We start from the raw sequence: 7,462 nt of genomic DNA, 5'->3' as shown, positions 1-7,462 counted from the left end.
GTTCTAATAAAAAGAGCCCACATTGCCAAGACAATCCTAAGCCAAAAGAACAAAGCTGGAGGCATCACGCTACCTGACTTCAAACTGTACTACAAGGCTACAGTAACCAAAACAGCATGGTACTGGTACCAAAACAGAGATACAGACCAATGGAACAGAACAGATCCCTCAGAAATAATACCACACGTCTACAACCATCTGATCTTTGGCAAACCTGACAAAAACAAGAAATGGGGAAAGGATTCCCTATTTAATAAATGGTGCTGGGAAAACTGGCTAGCCATATGTAGAAAGCTGCAACTGGATCCCTTCCTTACATCTTATAAAAATTAATCCAAGATGGATTAAAGACTTAAATGTTAGACCTAAAACCATAAAAACCCTAGGAGAAAACCTAGGCAATACCATTCAGGACATAGGCATGGGCAAGGACTTCATGACTAAAACACCAAAAGCAATGGCAACAAAAGCCAAAATTGACAAATGGGATCTAATTAAACTAAAGAGCTTCTGCACAGCAAAAGAAACTACCATCAGAGTGAACAGGCAACCTACAGAATGGGAGAAAATTTTTGCAATCTACTCATCTGACAAAGGGCTAATATCTAGAATCTACAAAGAACTTAAAGAAATTTACAAGAAAAAATCAAACAACCCCATCAAAAAGTGGGCAAAGGATATGAACAGACACTTCTCAAAAGAAGACATTTATGCAGCCAACAGACACATGAAAAAATGCTCATCATCACTGGCCATCAGAGAAACGCAAATCAAAACCACAATGAGATACCATCTCACACCAGTTAGAATGGCAACCATTAAAAAGTCAGGAAACAACAGGTGCTGGAGAGGATGTGGAGAAATAGGAACACTTTTACACTGTTGGTGGGACTGTAAGCTAGTTCAACCGTTGTGGAAGACAGTGTGGCAATCCCTCAAGGATCTAGAACTAGAAATACCATTTGGCCCAGCCATCCCATTACTGGGTATATATCCAAAGGTTTATAAATAATGCTGCTGTAAAGGCACATGCACACGTATGTTTATTGCGGCACTATTCACAATAGCCGACTTGGAACCAACCCAAATGTCCATCAGTGATAGACTGGATTAGGAAAATGTGGCACACATACACCATGGAATACTATTCTGCCATAAAAAAGGATGAGTTCATGTCCTTTGTAGGGACATGGATGAAGCTGGAAACCATTCTCAGCAAACTATCACAGGGACAGAAAACCAAACACCGCATGTTCTCACTCATAGGTGAGAATTGAACAATGAAAACACTTGGACACAGGAAGGGGAACATCACACACCGGGGCCTGTCGTGGGGTGGGGAGAAGGGGGAGGGGTAGCATTAGGAGATATTCCTAATGTAAATGATGAGTTAATGGGTGCAGCACACCAACATGGCACATGTATACATATGTAACAAACCTGCACGTTGTGCACATGTACCCTAGAACTTAAAGTATAATAATAATAACAATAAAAATTGAACCAATGAATTCTTTGAATCAAATTCTTTACCCAGCCAAGTCTACGAATAAATATTACACAGGCTGCTGAGACAAATTCTGAATAATGAAAGCAACAACGTTGATGATTATGATGATGATGATGTTGATTATTTAATTTTGAAATAGTATAATTTAAGGAAAAGCTTCCCAACCACAACTAGGGAAGTAGACATAAAGGCAGCCCTAGGAATCTAAATGAGAGTGTCTAACTAGTGTGCAGCTCTTTTAGGGCATTACAAGTGATATGAATCAGTACTAATTATGTTCTCTTTACATGCAACTCCACTGATAATACAAATTCCAGGCTGTTGGAACTGAACAGAATAAAGAGACCATTAATTAATTAAATATTCAATACTGTGACCATTTGTTCTTCATCCACTCAGATATTGCAGCACACAGATTAAAAGGAAATGTATTTTATTAGTGGATGAATTGGGAATAATTTTATGTTAGTTAATAGGTATATAAAAATTCTTTGCTGTGTATAGTTGTAAAGCCTGTAAGCCTGGGAATCGCTGTGTAAGTTGTTATACCTTTGTTAACCTTGATATATGTTCAGTATAGTAAACATATATACTAAATATATATATATGCTACATATATTTAAAATTATATAAAAGCAGTTGGCAAGGACACTGCCATTTGTTTATATTGCTGTGGCCATATGACTGTACAATGGAACAGATAGTCTGGTTAAGACTAAAGTGAGACTTTCTCCTAGCTGCTACACCAGCTTCTGAGCATACACTGCCATTAGACTTTAATTCTATTAGAAGAGTGGCCCCTTGGCTCTTTCTCACAATGTAGAGAGCCTAAAAACAGAAGCAAAAATGGCTAATAATAAGATGTACATTGCCTATGCAATTCCAGCCTTTACTTTTGGCATACGCAATCATGAGATCATGGAATTCTCTTCCCCAATAACACCATAACTATTTCCATTATCTGTGCAAACATATTTTCTTTTTCTCTCCTTCACATCAGAATACACCAGTGTCCACATCAGGAGTCCAAATGGTGGCCAAGGGACAGACACTTAGATGGATTTTTGACAAGCAGACTGAGATGTATACATATGCCCACACAAGACCCATTGTAGGAAAAGGAGAGCAAACTGAAAAAGGTTGATGGAACACAGGACTGGTTTGTTCCACAATGCCTTGTTCTGGCCTAGAACACAAAAAAATACATGAGATCTAAGTTTAAATCTGACCATCTCTGTCATTTTAAAAATACACTTGTGAAAATGGAGGGAGGACAGAATCCATATTGCTTAATAGACTGTTTAATACACATTTAAAATAATAGGCATGCATACAGACATACATTTTTATTCTTGACTGAGGACATCCAAATTTAAAGCTTTGGGCTTCTGTTTTATTCCACTTCCATGTTAATGACCATATTTTTTAAAAGAACTACATGCAACTGAAGTAGAGTAATAAAGGTTCAAGTGAACGCCATTATATATTGAATTCCCTACTGAACTGATGTCTCTAAAAGAGGTTAGTAAGTCTTTGTTTAATGGATAAAAATATGTCACTAGTGCATAGCCTGGGGTCATAAATTAAAAAGAATATACTAAACCTAAGTGCTTGGAAATACGTCAGAAAAAAATACATATGCCTTTGACAATGTGGTTGCAATAAAGTATGAGTAAATTAAATTATTTTAATCCAAACTGACTCAGCTAGTATACCTAATACTAATGCACCAAGTCTAGGAAACTACAGTTCAGACTACTGGTATTATCACTTCTGTGACTTGATGGAGTTAAATGCAAATGTGGTGCTTTGAAAGCTTGAATTGTTTTCTCTAACTGATAGAAACACAAAGTAGGACCCTTGCCCCCTGCTACTTCCTCCCTGGGGACCTAACAGAGAAGTCAAGTTAACACAGACTATCGTGGAATTTAAGATTCTTTATTCTGGAAGCTAGAAGTTACTTAATGGTTACCACATTGGCTCTGCAAATTCCCTCCCATTCCTGCTGAGATGAGAGAGTACATTTCATTTGCAGTATCTTCAACTTACTTTCCTGGTTTGAAGTACCATTATGAATCTTGTCAAACTGCAAATTTTTGGAATTTTGGCTCCCTGCACCAACTAGTACACCAAATGCAGACACACATTACATTTTACAAACCCACATAGATATTTAAAAAATATCTGAATCCACAGTTCAACATTTTCTTCCTTGGCATGAACTCCAGGAAGTATTTCCAACAATTCTGACAATATAAATCAACAAAATCCAGCAATTCTTTCTGGAAATACATCTTGTCTTACTCACTAAAGTTGTTTTCATTCTACCCCACAAGTAATGCTGATACTGATTAGTATCTGATTACAGCGTTGGCACATAGATATGAGTGGAAGAGGGGGATTTTTTCCTTACTCTGGCAAAGAAAATTGAAAGGAAGATGTTTTTCTAGGGGCATTAGGTCAGGGATTGGCAAACTTTTTCTGCAAAAGTAAAAATAGTATGTTAGGCAAATTATTCTATGTTTTCTTTTGCACAATTCATTAAAAAAATGTACAATTCTTAGCTCAATGGCTACACAAAGAGAGGCTGTGGACCTATCTGGCCATGGACATTAGTTTACTAACTCCTGGTATTCAAACTTTCTATAACCTTGGAGATATGTCCAAATCAATGATGTAGGTATCCCTCTTTCCCATTCCAAGCCATACCTTTCACTTTCAAGAACTTGGGAGACTCTAAATTCAGTCAGTGAAGCTCTTCAACACACATAGTCGATCTCCAATTTTTGGTTTATCTTGTCCTTACTGCTAAAAGCAGTGAGAAAATAATTCAGATCAGGCACAAAAAAGTGATTCATTATGTGCAATGACTTGAGGTAAGCATGTTAATTATTTAAAACTGACACCCTTTCAGCTTATTCAGTGCTACAGTTTGAATTTCTCCTTCAAAACTTGTGTTGAAACTTTATCCCAATGTGATGGCATTAATAGGACACCTAAGAGGTGATTAGATCATAAGTGCTCAGCCCTCATCAATGGATTGATACAGTTATTGCAGGAGTGAGTTCATTATCTCAAAAGATCAAATTATTACATAATTACAGGATTATCTGTGCTAGAGAATTCCAGCATTTGCCTGTGGGCTCTAGAGTGCTACCAGTTATTACTTCCTTGTTGCTTCTCCTACTGACCATTCAAATTAATACCTGTAATAAATTGTGTCATTTTTACATCTATTTTTTTTTTCTTTGCAAGCATACCTGCATGAATTTTTGCTTAGTGGTCAGGAACTCTTTTTTAGGAAAAGATCATTGTTTGCTCACATAGGGTTCTTCTTAGCACATAAGCACATGCATGTACTAAGCACACAATGTATGTAATGTGTACACGTTGCCTCAAAAGTTGACAAATATGGGTTTCTTTAATGCCTTTTCGGCATATAAAGCATAATGGCAACCTTTACTTACAGTAAATTTAGGTTCCAACTTTGTCTAACCTCAGTTGTCACAAATTGCTGTCATAAGGAAGTTGACTAAATTATTCCACTGAGAGAAGAAATTATTTTTTTGATAATAAGTTAATTTCCAATTTCGGATTACTCTGTTTTACAACATGCCACCTGTGTTATACTATATTTTCCTCAGTATCATTGATAGAGATAGGAGACAACCAAATGCCACCCAGGTGATTCTGCACAGAGGGCTTGCCTATACATGCCCATGGTGAAAAATTCTGTCCCTTAACACATGTGCAGTAAGGGAAATAAATCAGTGTGGAGTGGCTCAGACTAAGGGCCCACCTGCAAACTAGAAGAATTGGGTGGAACCACTGGGAATTCTTGCATGATGCAGCAGGGAGGAACCTGGACTTCAGCCCATGTGCGGTGGCCTGCTATTCAGTCTGTGAGGTGGGGGCCTGTTGGCAGGAACCCTCTTTTTTGCTGAGAGCTTTCTTTCTTTTTTTCTTTTTTTCTTTTTCTTTTTCTTTTTTTTTTTTTTTGAGATGGAGTCTTTGCTGTGTCACCCAGGCTGGAGTGCAATGGCGCTATCTCGCCTCACTGCAACCTCTGCCTCCCAGGTTCAAGTGATTCTCCTGCCTCAGCCTCCCGAGTAGCTGGGATTACAGGCACGCGCCACCATGACCAACTAATTTTTGTATTTTTAGTAGAGACAGGGTTTCACCATGTTGGCCAGGCTGGTCTCGAACTCCCGACCTCAGGAGATCTGCCCACCTTGCCCTCGCAAAGTGCTAGGATTACAGGCATGAGCCACCACGCCCAGCCGAACTTTCTTTCAGTAAATTCTGCTCTCCTCACATTTCAATGTGTCCATGTGTCTAATCTGTCCTGGTTGTGTAACAAGAACCTGGATTTTAGCTGAACTAAGGAGCATCCTGCATTACCATGAACTGTAAAATTAAGCTGCAAGTAATAAAACACTAAAATATTTTATTTCACAAATGCTCATATTGGCATAAAATGGCAGGTTCTAATTCTGGAATGCATTTCTGTTAACATCATTGTGAAAATTTCTTTGTCTTAACACCTAGCATAAGTGTTGGAGTCATCATAATTTTATCTCTCCCTTTTAAAAGCTAGACTGCAGTTTACAAAAGTGACTATTCTGGTAGCCTTTTGAATATGCTAATAAAATAGAGCAGCATTTTTTTCTTCAAGTAGTTAATTTATATATCATATAGAAGAGAAGGAAAACAAGTCTCACATACACACACACAGACACACACACACACGAAACACGTTAAAGATGCATAAGTTATTCTCGTGTGTACTGTTTATTTTATTCATTACCTTATATTTTTTCTTCATAGCAATGATTTCCACAAGGATTGGCCTTGTGCCTGCAGCATCTTACTCACTCATAACTCATTTCTGTGAGCATGGCACCAAGCCATTCATGAGACACCTGACCAAGTGACTTGAAAACTCCCCATTAGGCCCTACCTTGTACATCAAGGATCAAATTTCAACATGATGTTTACAGGAACAAACTTCCCAACTATATCATCAATCTTATACCAAACCTGGCCCTGTAGTTTCTCAGTGGATGAGCTTATTACCTTGCAATTGGGTTGTCCGTGGACTTCATATTCTGCCTTACAAACCAACAGATGAAATAAAAGCAACCCCCTTGCCAATAATAAAACATATTAGAGTTAAAGAAAATAAACAGATGTAGAGAAAAGGGAACAATTATACACTGCTCATAGAAATGTAAAGTTCAACCGCTCTGTAATGCAGTTTGGAGGTTTCTCATAGAACTTAGAACTACCACCTGACCCAGCAATCCCATCAGTGGATATGTATCCTCCAAAATATAAATCATTCTTTCTACCAAAACTACACATGCACTCGTATGTTTATTGCAGCACTATTCAAAATAGCGAAGACGTAGAATCAACCTAGGTGCCTATCGGCAGTGGACTAGGTAAAGAAAATGCAGTACATATACAGCTTGAAACTATGCAGTCATAAAAAGAGTGAAATCATGTCATTTGCAGCAATATGGATGGAGCTGGAAGCCATTATCCTAGACAAATTAACACGGGGACAGAAAACCAAATACCAGATTATCTCACTTGTAAGTGAGGGCCAAACATCAAGTACACGTGGACTCAAGGAGGGGAATGATAGATAATGGGGATTACTTGAAAGTGGAGGGTGGGAGGAAGGTGAGGGTCAAAAAACTACCTATTGGGTACCATGCCCACTACCTGTGTGATGAAATCATTTTGTGTACTAAACTCCAGTGACATGCAATTTACTCATGTAGCAAACCTGCACATGTACACCCTGAATCTAAAATAAAAGTTGGAAAATAAATAAATAAAAATTAAGAATACAATCAAGGTTAAAAAATTTTTAGTATCAAAAATCACAATAACATTTTATATTTTCTAGTGTTTTAAAATATTATTTGGTTCTCATAAACATAT

Source organism: Pan troglodytes, chromosome 22 (genome assembly GCF_028858775.2).
Source record: "Pan troglodytes isolate AG18354 chromosome 22, NHGRI_mPanTro3-v2.0_pri, whole genome shotgun sequence".
NCBI classification, from domain to species: Eukaryota; Metazoa; Chordata; class Mammalia; order Primates; family Hominidae; genus Pan; species Pan troglodytes.
This window is presented reverse-complemented; position numbering follows the sequence as displayed.